Source organism: Xenopus laevis, chromosome 3S (genome assembly GCF_017654675.1).
Source record: "Xenopus laevis strain J_2021 chromosome 3S, Xenopus_laevis_v10.1, whole genome shotgun sequence".
Lineage (NCBI taxonomy): Eukaryota > Metazoa > Chordata > Amphibia > Anura > Pipidae > Xenopus > Xenopus laevis.
The window spans coordinates 36,663,393-36,684,297 of NC_054376.1; the positions used below are offsets into that span (position 1 = coordinate 36,663,393).

The following is a 20,905-nucleotide window of genomic DNA, read 5'->3' on the forward strand; positions in this document are numbered from 1 at the left end:
ACAGTACATGTATCCCTTAATATCTTGGAATAAAAACAAAATAAATAATGAATGTATATTGCAAAAATGCTTAGAACAGCCCCCTAATCAGTTTTATATTTACTTATTTTAAAGACCCTTAAAGAGAACTGGGGGAATGTGTGGAGGGCAGTGACATCTAGGAAGTGCTGAATAGAAAGTGAAAGTAATGCCTAAGGCATAGAGGAGGTGCAGACAATATTTGATTGACAGCTCAGATTTTTAAATGAACTTACAACAGCTATGAACACTTTAATAAAAAAAAGAATTTGGGTTTTATGTTTAATTTGAAAAGGTCTTTTATTATACAGCTTTTATGCCTGGGTGACAGGTCCACTTTAAGGGGTTATATGGTCTTCTATCCTTGGATAAGTGAGAGCAGGAATGTCTGTGTTCACCCCTCCATCTAAACCCTGCTGCTGAGAACTGTAGTTTAGTGATGTCTGGAAGACCACCAATTGGAGGCCCCCTGGATACAAAAAAAACACTTGTTAAAACAATAAGAAAAACCTTCATTTATATTTGTCATACATATTACTAAAATAAATATAGTTCTAACAAATGTGCAGAATCCAACTTGATTCTCATTAGTTATAGTGGAAATATGGAAAATGAAGGGAAATTAAAGGGGAGAGTGAAAGTAAGCACTACACAAATGTGAGGTGGTGAGTTGGACTGAAGGTGAGTGAAATGAAAACGAAGGCACCAAGGGACAGCTTGAACAGAAGGTTGGAGAACCACATTGCAGTCTATCTCAGAACAAGGCTCCTTCGTCCTCCTTGATGAGAAAGTAGATATTGTAGTCACTCACCCACAGCTGCTTGGGACAGTCTCAGTGACTCGGGCAAACAGCCAGGACCCCAAGCCATACATCAGTGTCGGGTGCCTGCAGAGAGGGGGCACACAGGACAGGTAAGCGTCAGAAGATTTTACAACATCAAAATTTCCTTTCTTCTGCATTCGGATACGGTTGTCTTTGGCTCCCCTCTTCTATGCAGGCAGTGAAAGGATAAGTTTATTTTATTTATTTATGTTTGGAGCATCTCTGCAGCTTTGCTAATGAAAGGCAGCCAGAGAGATAATAATGCGATTAATATGAAACCCATAATAACCCGCTAACATAATGGGCTGTTCTAACCAACGGCAGCAAGGGAGATTTTAATAAGCTGCGATAATAAAGCAAAGTAATTAATCCCAGCCATATGGATAAGCAGCCACAGGAAGCCACGCTCCACATATTCTGTTTGAAAAGACAATTGATGGCCTTTATAAAGCTAAATATTTAATAAGCCTTGGGTGGGAGGCAGGATGGAGTGTGTGGGGTGTAATTACAGCATCTCTCCATCACTTACCTAGATTTATGGCTTTGAGTGTCGCGAAAAAAAAAGTTGTGGACCCTCTGGTCCTGGGGGGCAGCTCGGGACCAGTGATATTTAATGAATGGGAAGCAGCCTGTTCCCAGTTGAAGTTGGACAGAGCAAACTGGTCATTGGAAAAAGAACTGTACCTAATACAGTAGGAAGTCAAATTCTGCTGTAGAAGGTGCTGTGTTAAAACCTCTGCTGCATTAGGGCGTGGGTGGCCCCCAGAGCCTGCTGGGAAAACTAGAAGGCAAAGCAACACCCCACGGGCTGTTTTAGCTAAAAGCATGTCTGGAAAAGGGGTGAAGATACTAATCCTAAAGATCATGAGATGACAGAAGAAAAGTTCCAGCACACAGGGGCCAAGGAATAAGGTCCACAGAAAACAAATGAAAGAGCACAGGATTAATGCTAATCAACACACACAAACTACATCCACAAAATACCTGATATAGACAGACATACACATAACTACACCCTCACTGTCATTTGGTTGGGCACATACTATCTCCTCACCCTTTATATTCCTTAGTTTTCATTGTTTGTAACAATAAAAAAAAAGACTTTGGACTAATCTGCCACTACGGCCTTGACTAAAATTATCCATTGCAAATGGATCAGATGGGGCCCTCTAGAATTGTTTTATTTTTTTTGGCTCAATTGATTATATCATTTATTACAATTTAGCCCCAGGCATGTGGTGCTGTGGATAACCGCTACAGCTGTTATTGAACTACAACCTTTAGCCTCCATTGAAAGCCAAAGGCTCTTGGACTTTTTGTTCAACAACTGCTGAAGGATGAATGTGCCTGTATATGAGAGTCTCACATGGACGTATAGCTGCTGGAAAGACAATGTAGAGGCATCTAATGTTCAGCTGCTAGGTTTTAAAGGGATCCTGTCATCAGAAAACATGTTTTTTTCAAAACGCATCAGTTAATAGTGCTACTACAGCAGAATTCTGCACTGAAATCCATTTCTCAAAAGAGCAAACAGATTTTTTTTATTCGATTTTGAAATCTGACATGGGGCTAGACATTTTGTCAATTTCCCAGCTGCCCCTGGTCATGTGACTTGTGCCTGCACTTTAGGAGAGAAATGCTTTCTGGCAGGCTGCTGTTTTTCATTCTCAATGTAACTGAAGGAGTCTCAGTAGTACATTTGTTTTTAATATTGAGTGTTGTTCTCAGATCTACCAGGCAGCTGTTGTCTTGTGTTAGGGAGCTGTTATCTGGTTACCTTCCCATTGTTCTTTTGTTTGGCTGCGGGGGGGGGGGGAGGAATGGGGGTGATATCACTCCAACTTGCAGTACAGCAGTAAAGAGTGATTGAAGTTTATCAGAGCACAAGTCACATGACCAGGGGCAGCTGGGAAATTGACAATATGTCTAGCCCCATGTCAGATTTCAAAACTGAATATAAAAAAATCTGTTTGCTCTTTTGAGAAATGGATTTCAGTGCAGAATTCTGCTGGAGCATCACTATTAACTGATTCATTTTGAAAAAAATGACAGTATCCCTTTAAGTTTGCCATCTCCGATCAAGGATCATGGCATGTTATTAGACTTCTCCACTATTCACGTGACATGGCTCTGTGACTGTAATCACTGCCCCAGGCCATACTGCATTTCCCACCAGTTGGGGCTTACAGTGGTGGAGGAATCATTAGAGAGAGATTAAAGGAATGCAGAGCTAATTTACTGCACAGTAAGTGTCTCTGAAGCTTCTACTAAACGTTAAAATTTGTTAACAGTCTCCAGTCCTATTTATTAACACACAAAGAAAAGGATCCTGTTCTATTAATTACAGGGGCGATGTTGGCCTTGTTTGTATCTGCATATGATTAATAAATAGCAGCATCTGCCATTTTAGTGCAGTAAATAAGAAGGGAGCTGATTAATTATCAGGCTTTGACTGCACAGCTCAGCGAGTTCCGGAAATCACAACAACCGACAACAAAAGCAAAGCGATATGTCCTGCTCGTTTCTCTGACAGGGAAGCTGTTTATGGAAGCAAATTAGTATATACTGTAGTAGCTGGAGCTTGTTCATAATAGGAGTGTCTCTTTGCCCCAAATGAAGGACAACTAACTCAATGGTAACAGGACTCTGATCTAGTTAGAAATGTAACCGTTTAAACGTAAAAACGTCAATGGCTAAAATACATTAAGCTCCTTTGTAATTCCCGTAAATGGCAATTTTAAGCTTTTGCACTGCATATATTTAAAAGCCATGTGCTGGTGGCACGTATTGATAGGGAACAGTCTTATTTGCACTTGTGACTTAATAATCTCAGAACGTTCCTGTATTTAGTTATGGTTCCCTCATTAGTCATCAATTGACTCAAATCAGATAGGGATTATTAATAAAAATAAAAAAAATAACTGGTATGCACAAATAATCAGCCACTGTGTGGGCAGTTTCACTTTAAATCACTACCTTTGGCCATTGTATATGGCCCAACCTCAATCTCTATCTGACCTATCATGCCTGGCGTGAACGACCAGAAAAGCTGCCTCATAACATCCTTATCTGCCGATGCACCATACACTGGAAGATTTGCTAGATCAGCAGATTACATTTTAAAACTTCCTTAAAGGGCATGAAACGGCAAAAAAATAAAATCCCATTTTTACTTTCTTTAATGAAAAAGAAACCTATGTCCAATATACTTTAATTAAAAAATGTGTACTGTTTTTATAAGATCACAGGGTACCTTTCCTTGCCGTAACTGCGGACATTGTAATGGGATTGTCGCTGGAGATTATGTTACACACCCACTACAGGGCTCCAGATATCCCATAAAGGTTTTTTTACTTGCGATACTAGTAATGTCATTTACTGTTTAAAATGCACGTGTGGTTTGGCCTATGTGGGCCAAACAACCAGATCTGTCAAGACTAGGTTGTATGAGCATAAGTCTGCAATAAGAAATTACCAGCCACCAGCAGCATCCTTACACCCTCCAAAAGATGAAAAAGAATTGGTGAAAATAAAACGTGAAACTTTGGTAGCGAAACATTTTTTTACACATAATCATAGGGTTGCGCAACTTCGCTGGCAGATCCTAGAGAGAATACCGGGCAAACAAGGACAGGATCTTAAAAGGGTTCTCTCACAGAGAGAATGCTTTTGGATCTGGCAGTTGCAAACCGGGTCCCCGAGGGGCCTTAACGAGGAATTCAATATGTCATGTTTTTTATAAATATTTAGATCTTTGTAGCATTTAAGGTTTATCTTGCTTTCAGCTCTCCTGATACAATTTATCTTTTTAAGTAATTTCAACTCCTCTCCCTTTGAGATAACAAGCTTTGTTTGATTACCCCCCCAGTAACAGGTAATGTTTCTTTTCCTTATCTGGTAGGGATGTTACCTTTGAAGTGGTGGATACTGTTTTTATTATTATTGAAATTGTTGCCACTTTGTGGTTTTTATCTTGTTTTTAGGCTACTGTGTTTCACAGCCAAAACAGCCTTTTTTGCACTGCACTAGTTCACTCCAAAGGACTTTGTGAATCATCTTCCATGGGGACTTGGGTCTGAAATGTTTTTGTATGTATTTATATGAAATGTTATACTTTTTTACCACATGGTTGTGGTTCTTTTACTGCTGTTGATAGGAATTGTCAGATGGTCCCCAACTGCTGTGCAGGTAAACGATCATACTTTCAAATGGCAGGGTGAGCCCCCCCACCTTACTTCCCAGAACTCGAGCAGCATTGTTGGATTCCCTGTAGAGATTTGTATCCAGAGACGCAGTGCAGTCTCTATATTATGATTATTAATCAGTCTTGCTGTATTGGCTTCTATGGCAGATATTATTTGACTTGTGCTGTTTTGATAATTTATGACGATCCCTAAGTTTAACCTCCCAACTGAAGCCCAGACCACACTGAGCATGTGCGAGTCTTGATATTGCAGAAATGTCTAACAAAGTTACAAGATGACAGCCCCCTGCGCCAACTTTGAAAGCATAAATCATTTGTCTTATTAGGCTGCTGGTGCAGTAAGTTCATGTTTATATTTAGTATACATAATACAGCATTTCTAACATTATTCTATTTTAGACTTTAGTTGCCCTTTAATCACATCATTCCATAAAGCACAGAGATACTTTTCTGAGCGACTCACTGAAATAGCAATTCCATTACCAAGTATTGAAATCTACCAAAGTAGAACACACTGGAAGATTAGTAGCCACGATTGTATGTAAATTTCACGCATTGGCGATATACATCAATTCCCGGGGGGGACGGCGGTTTTGAATTGTTTTGTCCCAGCATCACCATAAAGACATGCCAAGGAAATCATGCCGGAGAAAACAAAATTTGTACTAAAATGCCATTTCTGAAGCATTTTTTCGATACTAATCAATTTATCGATTTTGTGGGAGGAGAAAAGTAACTTGTGGCATCATGGGTAGTAAATCACTTGGGAGCGGAAATCACATGATATCTTTGCTTCGCTATAAAAGCAAAAAACAAATTGTGGGCGACTAATCTCTCGGTGTGCCACTGCCCTAAAGGAGAAGAAACTTTAAACCACTGGAGAGTCACATTTGGCACACAAGGGCAGATTTAAGCTGTCGATTTAACCCCTTCAAGCAGAGTCTGCAGTTTTTGTGCTCATGTATATGTCCCTTCTTGTGGCTTTCCCTGAGTATTTATTAACCAGGTTCAGCTCCAGACTGGCAATCTATTTAGTGAGCTGGTGGAAGCTGTCTGAGCCTCTGTGTACTTGAAATGCCAGAGCTTATTTTCTCCCAAAGGCTGAGAGCAGTGGAGCCAATGCTCTGTGTACCCGCAGCCTTACTTTAAAGGAGAAGGAAACCCCCAGGGCGCTAAACCCCTCCCCCCCTCCCCTGTGCTGCCCCCCTCCCTCCTCCCCCCTGGCCTACCTGTCCCCCTGGGCAAATGCCCCTAACTTTTTACTCACCCCTCTGCGCAGGTCCTGTCCACGGAGTACGCAGTCGCCATCTTCTCCCACGCGCGTCTTCTTCCTGCTCTGATCGGCGTTTTCTGGCGCATGCGCAGTAGGAACAGGTACCGGTACGGCTCTACTGCGCATGCGCCGAATGTCACGAAGTTTTCCGATTTCACTTCGTGACATTCGGCGCATGCGCAGTAGAGCCGCACCGTACCTGTTCCTACTGCGCATGCGCCAGAAAACGCCGATCAGAGCAGGAAGAAGACGCGCGTGGGAGAAGATGGCGACTGCGTACTCCGTGGACAGGACCTGCGCAGAGGGGTGAGTAAAAAGTTAGGGGCATTTGCCCAGGGGGACAGGTAGGCCAGGGGGGAGGAGGGAGGGGGGGCAGCACAGGGGAGGGGGGGAGGGGTTTAGCGCCCTGGGGGTTTCCTTCTCCTTTAAGAGATGCCATAGTTATATAACGGGTGAGATACAGAAATGCACACCTCCTAAGGGTCCCGTTTTCTGTGGGACAGTCCTGATTTTGACAGCTCAGCCCAAGGTCCCGGGTTTCTTACTGAAATGTCTCCTGTACTGATATTGATACATTTGTAACAATTTAAGATAAGCAAAGAAACCATTGTAACCATTTAAGATAAACTGTGACTCACAGCCTAAAGGGCAATTTCAGCTTCATCAGCAAAACTGCTATAACACATACAACATGGCACTAAAACTCTTAGAAATGGGTTCAAACTTTTATAACCTGCCATAAAATTAAAAAAAATTGCCGCACTACCCATGCCTGATGTTTTGTCCCTCTTTATAGGTCTCAAATATTGTGAGGTCTGGATATGAGTGTGGCACTACGAAGCTCTCCAATATATGGCAGACCGTGTATATATTGCTTTCTGCTAATATATGCGACAAGCCGTGTAATGTAGGGATAAAGAGGCAGGTAAGAGCCTGAGCAGCCTAATGAGCTTTTGTGCAGTGTAAGTGAAGTGTAAGTACAGTGTATATACGAAGCATGTGGCAACACTGATCTACAGGTTCACAGTTCAAACACGTCTTATTATTAGTTTAAAGGGGTTGTTCACCTTCCAAACACTTTTTTCAGTTTAGCTGTTTTCGTTTTTATCGTGTTTCCACAATTTAAACCTAAAATGTAAGGTGAGTGTCTCCTGTGTTTCAGTCTGGCAGCTCAGTGATCCAGGAGTAGGGATGTAGCGAACGTCGGAAAAAAAGTTCGCGAACATATTCGCGAACTTGCGCAAAAACGCGAGCGGTTCGCGAACGGTTCGCGAACCCCATAGACTTCAATGGGAAGGCGAACTTTAACATCTAGAAAAGACATTTCTGGCCAGAAAAATGATTTTAAAGTTGTTTAAAGGGTGCAACGACCTGGACAGTGGCATGCCAGAGGGGGATCAAGGGCAAAAATGTATCTGAAAAATCTGCCTGTGTGTGCTTGGAAGAGATAGTGTAGGGGGAGAGCTGTTAGTGATTTCAGGGACAGATGATAGTAAGTTTGCTGGCTAGTAATCTGCTTGATACTGCTCTGTATTGGAGGGACAGAAGTCTGCAGGGATTTGAGGGACATTTTAGCTTAGGTAGCTTTGCTGGCTAGTAATCTACTGTTCTCTTTAAACAACTGCCATACGTTGACCTTGTAGGCATTGTTTGCCCAGTTTTTTTGGACGCAGCCACTGAAGCACAGTTGCCATAAAAAATATGCCATATAAATGCTGAAAATAGTAATTTTTCGCCATACGTTGACCTTGTAGACATTGTTTGCCCAGTTTTTTTGGTTGCAGCCACTGAAGCACAGTTGCCAGAAAAAATATGCCATATAAATGCTGAAAATAGTCATTTTTTGCCATACGTTGACCTTGTAGGCATTGTTTGCCCAGTTTTTTTGGTCGCAGCCACTGAAGCACAGTTGCCAGAAAAAATATGCCATATAAATGCTGAAAATAGTCATTTTTTGCCATATACGTTGAGTCAACGTATGGCAAAAAATGACTATTTTCAGCATTTATATGGCATATTTTTTCTGGCCTCTGTGCTTCAGTGGCTGCGGCCAAAAAAACTGGGCAAACAATGCCTACAAGGTCAACGTATACACTACTACAGCGGTGGATACGGATTACGTAAAATATATGAATGCTGCTTGAAAAAAAGTAACTCAAGTGGTTTTTCTAGAGACGATAATATTATCAATATTTAGACAAAATGTGAACAAGCTCACACAGCTAGATGGCGGGTTGAAGAAAACAGTGTGCAAATAATGCCTACAAGGTCAACGTATACACTACTACAGCGGTGGATACGGATTACGTAAAATATATGAATGCTGCTTGAAAAAAGTCACTCCGGTGTTTTTTCTGGAGACGGTAATATTATGGATATTTAGACAGAATGTGAACAAGGTCACACAGCTAGATGGCGGGTTGAAGAAAACAGTGTGCAAATAATGCCTACAGGGCAAATAATGCCTAAAAGGTCAACTTATACACTACTACAGCGGTAGTAAAATAAAAAAAGTAAAATAAAAAAAAATGAATATTAAAAAAAAAAATTAAAGTTGGTGCTGCTGAACTACTAGGAGCAGCAGATTAGCACACCAGTCCCACTCCCCAACACTGCTAGACTAATAGCACTGGGCTCTTATAGTAGTAGTAGTAGTAGTAGTAAAACAACAAAAAAATAAATAAAAGCAGTCCTTACAAGGACTACTGTTATTGCAGCAGTCAGCAGATGAGATCAGAAGCAGGACAGCTGCCCACTGCAGCTACATACAGAGCACTGCAGTAGAAGGTAGATTACTAGCCAGCAAAGCTACCTAAGCTTAAATGTCCCTCAAACCCCTGCAGACTTCTGTCCCTCCAATAACAGAGCAGTATCAAAACGATTACTAGCCAGCAAACTTTCAACTGTCCCTGAAATCACTAACAGGCAGCAGCTCTCTCCCTACACTATCTCTTCAGCACACACAGGCAGAGTGAAAAAACGCTGCAGGGCTTCGGTTTTTATAGGGAAGGGGAGTGGTCCAGGGGAGAGCTTCCTGATTGGCTGCCATGTACCTGCTGGTCTGGGGTGAGAGGGCAAAAAAAAGCGCCAACAATGGCGAACCCAAAATGGCGAACGTCGCGCGACGTTCGCGAACTTCCGGCGAGCGCGAACACCCGATGTTCGCGCGAACAAGTTCGCCGGCGAACAGTTCGCGACATCTCTATCCAGGAGCATTCTGAACTGTTACAATTGGATACATTTAGTTGATGCAATTAGTTGATTTATCAGCAGTGTCTTTGGAATATTAGCAACTTTTGTATCAATTATAAGTATTAGAAACACAATCACAAATAGAAGATAGAAAGTGATGCACTCTCAGAAAAAATCTGAAAACAACTAAACTGGAAAAAGTGTTTGAAGTGCACTTTTTATTTAACAGCCCCCATAGAAGTTTGGTGCCTGAAATGACCATCAGGTCTTGAAAATATTCTCCTATGTACAGGTAGGTGATTTGCCTTAAATTAAAGAAGTGTCTATGGCATAAAGAAACGTTTAAACTCACATGTTTTTATTACAAAATATAGTAAAGAGATAAGAAAAATCATTGATAAAAGGATAGATGTCCTTAAAATCACACAATGTTGGAAAAAATAGAAGGGGAAGAACCATCTCCCAGCCAATATCAACCTAAAATTAGACAAACAAAAAGGGATGGAACAAATTGGTTACTAAATAAAGGATCTTACAGATGTGGAAAAAATAGGTGCAAAGTATGTAAACATATATTAGTTCAGAGCACCTTTAAAAGTAATACAACAGGAGAGACATTTCCCATTAACAACTATATCAACTGTGACTCAAGAGGAATTATATATCTAGCCACCTTTAGCTGTGGCAAACAATAGCTAGAGAGCATCTTATACCCATAAATTTGGACAAAACAGAGGACAAAAACTCCCATAATAAAAGAATTTCAGCCCCAGGAACATTTTTCGTGCTAGTGTTGCTCCCCAACTCCATTTACTTCTGAATGTTGCTCACGGGTTCTAAAGGTTGGGGATCCCTGTTTTAAAGACTAGTGCTCATATAATTATCCGATCATTAACCAATTAACCAAACATGCAGAGACCAAACACATTCTAGATCAAATTATTTGGTAATAAAATTGATCATTTTATTTGCATAGGAAATATCTCATGCCTCCGGGTAGAGAACTCAGGGGTCATTTATGAATGGTGGGTAGGGTGCAAAGTGCAAAGCCAGACACAAGCCACTATGTTTTTTTGCACATTGCACCCTGCCCGCCATTAGCACCCATGGGCATAGGCCCTTGCACACCACAATATCAGTCCTGTATTCATAATAAGCAGGCTGGAGGACAATGCCCTAGAACTTGCAACCAGAGTCTTGGTAAATGACCCCTCTTGCCACTTGCTGAGTGGAAAACTCTTGGCTGGATCAGCCCTAACGAAGGAAGCTCTATTATACACTTGGACTTTTTTTTTTTTTAATGCAGGCTGCCATTTGTGCCCCTGGCACAGATAGCAATTTCAGGTTTGATATTTTTCCATGCTAAATATGTAGTGTCAAACCCCTCAAAAATCACTATTTCTGTTCTTGGTTTTCATATTGTTTCAGTACTGCCTGCCATTCTGCTGCCAATATTCTGTAAAATGCCTTTTACTCTATAAATCTTTCTTGAATTTCTACTTGTGACTTTCTCTGCAGGGCTCTTGTTAGCATGCAACACCCATGCAGGACAGCAATTAATGGACACCAGAGATGCGTCTATGAAGAGTGAAGCTTCTTTCTCTTCTTTATTTGCTTGTGACAGTTGAGATGGAGCTGAAATCATTACTTAATTAACAGCTCTCCTTGAAATTAGAGTCTCCCCGCATATTAGGGGCTGATATTTCCTGATGAATGATGAACAAATTGCGAGCAAAGGTCATAAGTGCTCCCTTAACATCCTCAGCAATGCTCCTGGTAATGAGATTCACAAAAAATCCAGTTAAGTGTCTTTCTCTTCTATGTGCCCAGCATCTTGACACCCCTCATACCATTCCATCACTTATGCAGCTTTCCTTCCATTCATCTACACAAAATACATCTCCACTTACAGGGGATTCATCATTATGTGTGTGTGTAAATATGTCCTTAAATCAACTTGCATATCTATGTATTTGAATATAAATGCATTATTTTAATAAAAATATATATTTTTAATAAACAAATCAGTGTAGCGCCGGTCTGTACTTATTTTATGCCTCTTTGTTACACATGGTAGCCTCCGTGCTATTTTACAATATGAGAGTGCTTTCTGCATAGCAACACATAGGGCACATTTACTTAGGGTCGAATATCGAGGGTTGATTAACCCTCGATATTCGACTGTTGAAGTTAAATCCTTCAACTTCGAATATCGAAGTCGAAGGATTTACCGCGATTCATTCGATCGAACGATTTTCCTTCGACCAAAAATTTGTTAGAAAGCCTATGGGGGACCTTCCCCATAGGCTAACATTGAGGTTCGGTAGGTTTTACTTGGCGAAGTAGGGGGTAGAAGTTTTTTTTAAAGAGACATTACTTCGACTATGGAATGGTCGAATAGTCGAACGTTTTTTAGTTCGAATCATTCGATTCAAAGTCGAAGTCGAAGGTCGAAGTAGCCAATTCGATGGTCGAAGTAGCCAAAAAAATCATTCGTAATTCAAAGTTTTTTTAATTCTATTCCTTCTCTCGAACTAAGTAAATGTGCCCCATGGCATTACCTAAATGCAATCAGGAAACTGGGCTAGTTTCAAGCCAAGAAGGCTGTATAATCTTTGATTCATAGCAGCCTGCCTTTTGAAAAACAATTGACTTATTTCTGCAAGAGTTAAAGGGGCGGTTCGCCTTTACATTAACTTTTAGTCTGTTTTTAGCAACTTTTCAATTGGTCTTCATTATTTATTTTGTATAGTTTATTTAATTATTTGCCGCCTTCTTCTTCTGACTCTTTCCAGCTTTCAAATGAGGGTCACTGACCCCATCTAAAAACAAATGCTCTGCAAGGCTACACATTTATTGTCATTGCTACTTTTTATAACGCTTCTTTCTGCTCAGGCCTCTCCTATTCATATGCATGGTTGCTAGGGCAATTTGAGTTCTAGCAACCAGACTGGTGAAATCTCAAACTGGAGAGCTGCTGAATAAAAAGATAAATCACTCAAAAACCACAAATAATAAAAAATGAAAACAAAATTGCAAATTGTCTCTGAATATCACTCTCTACATCATACTTAAAGAAGGTGAACAACCCCTTTAATAATGGCATTACTACTGGCACTTAAGGCTATGGCACATTGGGTTTTTTGTCAAATTGCTCCTGTCACTACTGCCAGAAATGAATGAAAATCACCATATTGGACACACATCAACGTGAAAATTCTTGGGAACAACTTTAAGTCAAAAACACACCAGCCTATTTCTAAGCACTAGAACGTGGCTCTTAGATCAAGGGCAAATCTGTGGCAATCCGCTTTAGGACTAGTGATAGGAGACTTGCCAGGAGCAAATTCAATGCGAATTTCCAAGTTTCACCGCCAACGAATAAATTCCCGAAATTGCCAAGAAAATTCTCCGGCAAAAATTCTGACGCCGGCGACAAGTCCGAAACCGGCGACAGTCGAAGCGCCCATTGACTTTAATAGGCGTCAGAATTGTCGCCAGCGTCGGAATTGTCACCAGCGTCAGAATTGTCGCTGGCATCAAAAATATTTTGACGCCAGTGTCAATTTGCATTTTGAGATTTTTTTGGCGTTTCGCGAATTTCGCTGGAAATTTGTGGATTTTTCGGCAAAGCAAAACAGGAGAAATTCGCCCATCACTATTTAGGACCGCAAAGTGCATGGATATCCTCTGAGTTGACACAGGGCATTAAATGCAGCTATAGCCATAAGTGGGTGCCTCAACTAAAACTGTTTTTTGTACCTATCGACTTTGTATGGAAGAAGCACACCTGTACACCGGCAATTGCCTTTTCAATCCATTTATTGCAGCAAGAAACAGCACAAGCTTTCGGGGAGTGCCCCCTTCCTCAGGTGCAGTACACATTTAGTGAATGCAAATCTTTAAATACCCTTCTTAACATGTGACACAACCATCTTAACCCTTCATTATTTTAGCTTCTAGTCCAACCCTCAGTCCAACATCAAAATGTCATAAGTAATCTTGCTGATAAATATTATTGTCCATTACCTAGAAAAATACAACAATATTAACTTAAATTCGATATCCAGTCCATCACAAAAATGTATAAATGCATTATAAAAAAACATTGTAAGGTAAAAATTTCATTTAATCCAATTGGGGAAAGTGAATCTATTTTCTTTATCTATTCCACTTCCCTCCTCAATTGTTGTTTTTGTACAGTATATTACCTACTTTAGGTAAAATTAGCTGTTGTAGTACCATCCCTCTTATTTGGGCTACTGTATGTTTATTATAATAAAAATGCTTTGCAGCTGATAATTCTGACATTTGTTCAAATCTTACTCCCTGCTGGTGTATAATTCCATATATTCAAGTCAAGTCAAAGTCAAAGTAAACTTTATTGTCATCTCATGACTCCAGCTAGTACAGATCACAAAAAGGCACATAGAATACACAATAAATAAATAAGTAAACATTTGAAATGTGCAATATATTGGCAGAAATTGAATCTATACATGTGTAAACTTCTAGAATTGTGCAAACAAATTAACAGTAGATGAAGTATTAAAGGAGTCTGGACATATAATCTACAGGGTTTGTGAAAAAAGTAGCAACAATGCAAATGTAGATGTAATGTGTGCAAAAGTGTTAACATTGCTTTGTCAGCAGAAGAAAGATTTAAGTAAAAGTAAGATCAGAGTGTCTCTAAGGTAGTCCAGGTGTGTAAAGTACAGAAGTGTGAAACAAAGTTCAGTTCACAGTTCAGGTGTGTCTTTTATGTTCATTTAATCAGACACGTATCGCTCTAGAAGTTTGTCCCACATATACAAATTTGCTTGGGCATTTTATTAAATACAGTAGAACCCCCATTTTACGTTTTTCAGGGGACCAGAAAAAAATGGTGTAAAATCCTGGAAAATGTAAAATCAGGGAAATGCATTATGCATATTATATAGGCGGGACAACAAAACAACAATGTAAAATGAGGGGAAACTTCAAATCAGGGGATGTAAAATGGGTGTTCTACTGTAAGTAAAGTAAAGTGTTCTTTAATTTGGATTGAGGTGCCCTTGGTTGGATGTGCTATATAGCAATTGCCAAAGGTACCCGGTTGGGAGCAGCCAATTAAGTGAATGCACCCTGGTGATTCAAGTAAGTGGTGTGCGAAAGAAATTCAGTTTCTTGTGTACCTAGCCACACAAGTGTAGAAAAAAACCCAATACCTTGGTATGCTGCAACAGGGGGGATCCCAATTTATTCCAAAGTGCTGCCAGACATTGCAGTTACAAACGTTTGATTGTAACTGCAGTGTCTGGCAGCACTATGGAATACATTGGGATCACTCCTGTTGCAGCATACGAAGGTATTGGCATTTTTTCTACATTTGGATCAATTGCTAGCGTATGGTTAGGCCAGTGCCATAGCCTTTCACCCCTTAAACTGAACTTTTCTGGAACTCCCTAGCCACACAAGGGCATTTGTCACTTCTCTGGCAACCTTTACAGAGCAGTGAATCCTTGCGGAAGAGCATTACCAACCTTGCAAGAGGGAGCGATGGAATGCAAGAATGGCAACCGAAATCTGCAAGCAGACAGACATTGAGTACTGGTTAACCTCAACCCCTGCAGGTTAAGATGACCATTCACCCCCATTCCACAGGGAGTCACCCTGTTTCAGGAGTTGGGTCCCGGTGCAGAGCATGGAGAAGTTTCGTAAAGCAGGGCCCATAATAAAGCTTTTCTACCAGTAGGGGGAGCAAGGGCATAGCAGTCGAAGCTTACAGTGCTTTGAATTTCCCGCCCTATTGGTTCCTACTGGTGAAGGGGAGGGCGAGAATTTTTCTGCTGCTGCTCTGCAATTCCCCCTTCGTCCCCTTTACAGAAAGAGAGGACAGGTAAGAACAACTACTTCTTGCTACTCAGTGGTGTTTACTATTTACTTCGTCTGCATTTCACCTCCCTTATCACTATTATCTTGTTGCAATTTGGCTCTTTAGCCTCAGTTTCTCCCTGTTATGGGTTCTGGGTGTATTATACATGGAATTGCCTGCTATGATCCTGCTATGAGTTTTGGGGTATTTATACATGGAATGCCATTGTGAGGTGTCACTTATGCCTTGAGGTGCTTGGGGTGTCTTTCACTCAAAATTGTCTATCATAATTAAGTGTCTAACACTCAAAATAATTTACTTAGTCATTACTGTCAGCCTACTATGAGTTCTCGGGTATTTATACATGGAATTTCCTCTTTGCCATCTTGCTATGAATTCTGGTGGTATTTATATATGAAATAATCTCTGTGCCAACCTACTATGAGTTCTAGGGTTATTATACACAGAATTGCCACTGCGTTCATTTATATATTCACAGAGGGTGTATTTGTAAAATGGGGAGTGGTTAGTGGAGGGGGTGTCTTGCACAGTGGGTGTGGTCTACAAAATTTGCCGTGGCTCACTGAGTGCGCCTGTCCCTGGATTTCGCTCTGAAATTCCGGTCACCTTACTGCAGATGGTACAAAAGGAAGGAGCCTTTAACTAATACTAAAAGGTGACTTAGGGACACAGATAAAAGAATGATCTGGCAGTCTCTGAGATGTTCTGGAGAAACAGGGGTTCTGATTGGGACAGAAAGGGAGAGACTACAGTTCACAGCAAGTGCAAGGGAAAAACAGAGGACAGACAAGATTCTAAAACTAAAACTTAGAATAATAGTTAAGATGTGCACCCCCCAGATTCATGATTGGTCAGCATCACAAATCAACACAGGGCATCCCCACTATTGTACCCGAGGTGATTCTTCTGCCAACCCCTAGTTCCAGCCCTGGGGCCAATGACATTAGTTTTATCAGCAATGAATTTCTTTGTATCATGCAGGCACATTGCTAACTGCACTAGATTGGTGTCTGCAAAAATTGCTGTGCAGTGGTACTGCCTTCATCTCTACAAGATCCCCATGTAGACTATTACCATAAGGTTAGCAGATTGTTTGAATATTCAGGCAAGTCTAGAAAATCTAGCTAGAAGAGCTTAATTGACTGAAATGCAATTTAAATACAATAAATGCAGCCCTGCAATATGCATTAGAGGTGTCCCTGACCTGTCAGGTAATTGTGTAACTTTATATTACCACCCACTTAAACTCCTCCAGGTTGATATAAAGCCACTTCAAATGCACTTATAGTAGATCTCATATCAGACTTACTGACTTAGGGCTAGTCCACACGGGGAGATAGCGACGCGTTTGCGGTCGCGGCGACAAAGGCGATGCCAGGCATTTTCAGGCGACTGTTGAAAAGCGCATCGCCTCGTGTGGTTAGCACAGGCGTTTTTACATAGGCGCCCATACAAAACTGTCGCCTGCGCCGGTCGCGGCGACTGGCGCGGCGCTTTGTCGCCGCGACCGCAAACGTGTCGCTATCTCCCCGTGTGGACTAGCCCTTAGCGTTGGCTTTTGACAGAAGTCAACAGAGTGTCCTTGTTACTCACAACATCCCCAGACGGTGGCTCCTCTGGTTTTCTAGTAGAACAAACACTGTCCCTTGTTTCTCCTGACAGGAAAAGCCAATTGTATCACCTTGTGATCTTTTTCATAGAAAGAATCAATTTTTATTAACTGAGACAGATTCCTTATAAAATATGTGTAATCTGTTATTATTCAACATCCCACTGGACTGTGTTGTAAGCCCACATAATGCAAGACTCTAGTGTAAGTGGTGAAGAGTTAAATATCTGACTGGTTTATACAGGTAATTATTTCAGTATGGGCCACTGTGCCTAGCAAAAATGCAGATGCGGTACAGATGCCACAATGCAGATAGAAACTTGTTCCTGCAGTTACATGCATTGCAAGACAATGTGCTCCATCATTAAATATGTCCTCTGACCATACATCTTGTTTCTGGCCACACACCTGTAGTTTGACCACCCCCCACACATAATTTATCTTGCTAATCCAATAAACCTGGCATCTGGTAGTGCCTTAAGATAGACATACATCTAAAGAACTGCTTGTTTGTTGAGTTCATCAAATTAGCAGATCTTTAACTGATATGCCCACCTCGAGGCGGGCGATACTGGGCTAGCCCAATCATTTGGCTTTCTGGTCAACAATTGGATCATATTTGCTGCTATGGAGGTCGTTGAGATAAGGACCACGTCAACATGGTCCTTGATTGGATAGCAAATACCTAGGTATCAGTGAAGTAGGGAACTGGTCTTTAGATTTCCTTTCTCTGCCAGGCCTCCCGTTTGATGAGAAGCCCAACTTAGTCCAGATACACTGGTCATTGATCCGACTGGGTCTACATATGTGGGGACTCTATTTGAAATCTAGGCCCAGTACAAATAGAATATTTGCTCCTCTCCCTACTAGTGGTTTCCCACATAATGTCCTTTCCCTACTGCATATAAAATTATTTGTTTTCATAACGTTCCGGCTGAAGCATATGTCATCATATTTATTCTTTTCTACCTTTTTTATGGGCACCTGGTGATCATGTCTCCATGATCCACATTTTGTTACCCTTCCCGACTGTGAAACAGCATATTGAGTCTTAACCTCACATCATAGTCGATGCTTTGAGCTCTGCACGTCTGGAAGAAAACATTGTAATACACAAGAGGTTTATGTGCATTAGGCGAGAGCTGAGAACTGCATCACGGCACAATTGGTCTGCAAGAGAATAACCAGCGAAGAAATTAAATGGAAACCTTGTATTCCATCTGAATAAATGAATGTGTTTTAAAGGCGAACATCTCCTTTCACACCTATAATAAATAAAATACATCCTGTTGAAAAATATGAGGATATTAGAAGTCACCTCAGAGTTCCATGACCTGTTTAAAAATGTTTGGCCTTGTTCTTTTATACAGCCATGGAACTCCTTGGTGACTTATAACATCTTTATATTTTACAAGAGGAGTACTTTACTGTATATAATACACAAGAGCCATGAATATCCTGTAAATGATATCATTATAAATGGTGTTTAGTCATATCATCAGTTATATTCGCTGCTTTCTGTCACTTCTGAAATATTCACCCTTTTTGTGGCTGATGTGTCAGGATGTTAGGCCCTTAAAATTAAATGAACTCCCACAGCTATTTGCTTCCCAACCTGAGTGATACCGGAGTCTCCTTTGTGAGCTTAAACCTAATGCAATAAACCTAATGTTGCCCATTGAGTTCTATGGATTAAAACACAACACTATTTTGCTCCAATAAACATAACTTTTTTAAAGGAGAAGGAAAGGCCAGTGCTCCTATCTGGAGAAAACTGCCCCAGTCTGCGGCTTATTCCAGTGAGCACCACAAAGCGATTGGTTTCTTTCTTCGCACAGGTGAGTATGCGCAGTATCACGAAAAGCCGAAATTTAAAGAAGCCAGCTATTTCGTTTTACTGCACATGTGTCTACCCCAGGAAATTTGAAGAAAGAAGGAGCCGGAAGCCGATCGCTCAGTGTGCTTGCTGGAAAAAACCCCGGACTGGTGATAGGAGCAAGGTAAGTGTGTGAGATAAGTATATATACAGTATATACTCACTTGGGGGTGCCTCACTTTTGGCAACCCAAGTAAACAGGCCTTTCCTTCTCCTTTAAAGGGATTCATCGGAAAACATATTTTTTCCAAAACGCATCAGTTAATAGTGCTACTCCAGCAGAATTCTGCACTGAAATCCATTTCTCAAAAGAGCAAACTGATTTTTTTTATATTCAATTTTGAAATCTGATACGGGGCTAGACATTTTGTCAATTTCCCAGCTGCCCCTGGTCATGTGACTTGTGCCTGCACTTTAGGAGAGAAATGCTTTCTGGCAGGCTGCTGTTTTTCCTTCTGAATGTGTAAATGAATGTGTCTCAGTGGGACATGGGTTTTTAATATTGAGTGTTGTTCTCAGATCTACCAGGCAGCTGTTATCTTGTGTTAGGGAGGTTATCTGGTTACCTTCCCATTGTTCTTTTGTTTGGCTGCTGGGGGGGGTGATATCACTCCAACTTGCAGTACAGCAGTAAAGAGTGATTGAATTTATCAGAGCACAAGTCATATGACTTGGGGCAGCTGGGAAACAGACAATATGTCTAGCCCCATGTCAGATTTCAAAATTGAATATAAAAAAATCTGTTTCCTCTTTTGAGAAATGGATTTCAGTGCAGAATTCTGCTGGAGTAGCACTATTAACTGATTCATTTTGAAAAACATTTTTTTCCCTTGACAGTATCCCTTTAAGTAAAAAGCATAAAGCCTTTAACTTAATGATCAAGTTTAAATGAACAACAGTCACTCAGCTTGGCTATTGTTGTTCTATGTGTAGGAAACTCACAGTTGTCTGGAATTTCTCATCATCAGATAAATGCCAGTGGGTAATATGAGTTGTGATTCAACAACAGCTGTGCAGTTGCGGGATGTCTCCTCCTGCTCTCGGCTGCCATTGCAGTAGAAGGCAATGCCAGTTCAGTGCCACAGGCCTCCAATAATAAAAACACACCTTTCTGTATACGAAATAAGGCAGTACTCCCTGTCTGTGTGTCACAGTGCAAAATGAATGATAACCTGGAACTTTTAGAGAAAAATATAAATGCAAGCTGTTATGGAGCAGAGTCCCAGGGAGATGAGCTGTAAGCACTGGCGTTTATGGTTTTCTGATTCATCTCCATATAATTCAAAAGAACACTGAGGAACCAATCCATTTTATAGCAGGTCTGGTATTTGTGTATATATATATATGTATATATATATATCCACACCACCCTAACCTGGGGATGTGGCATGAAAAAGAATACATTGAACCATGGGGGACATGGTGTGTTTCCAAGGTAGTTAAAAATACCTAATATTTAAAATGTTCCTTAAAAAGGCCATAATGACTTTGCCATGAATGAGTTCATATCACCAAAGGAGATGGTAGCGGTCTTATAAAGCACAACTTCAATTGTGCACACATACTACAAAGATGTAAAAATATCAGGGATGTCAAATTATATTCAGCTGCTGGGAATTGCAAATCAGAGCGTTTGTCATCCAGGGACGGTGGGAGGCTGTAGTTCAAAGGCCACAGGTATGGTATGTATATATGTAATGTATATCAGTTTACAAAGCTGGCATGCGCCATTCTTCAAAAGCAGGGGAGTAAGGTTACTTAGCCACATAGCAGAGGATCTGATTCCAGTCTGCTTTTGAAGACCTGTGACCTAACAGCAGTGTTATGGATTGCTACATCTTTATATCTGTTATCTGATCAGAGTAAGAGTGACAAATGTGTGGATAATTTTCATTAAAAATATTGTCTTCCTCCAGAGAGACAGATCTGCCGCATGTATCTAACTGTGGACCCAGAAGCCCGGCAGTTCCCTGCACTACTGATCTCCATGCAACTCTGTCACACAGTACAGCACTTCACCAGAAAACTGTATTAT

At 40.8% G+C, this 20,905-nt stretch overlaps 1 long non-coding RNA gene across 6 annotated transcripts in view; it reads right to left on the reverse strand.

Annotated features, from left to right (window-relative positions):
* Positions 1-297: 297 nt before the first annotated feature.
* The window catches only part of LOC108712303, a 69,427-nt gene continuing 48,819 nt past the window's right edge, over positions 298-20,905 (reverse strand). For all 6 annotated transcript variants that reach the window (XR_005966602.1, XR_005966601.1, XR_005966604.1 and 3 more), the window contains 2 exons: positions 830-904; positions 298-487 (listed from right to left, as the gene is read on the reverse strand). This is a non-coding gene — a long non-coding RNA (uncharacterized LOC108712303). The remainder of the gene's footprint in view (positions 488-829; positions 905-20,905) is intronic.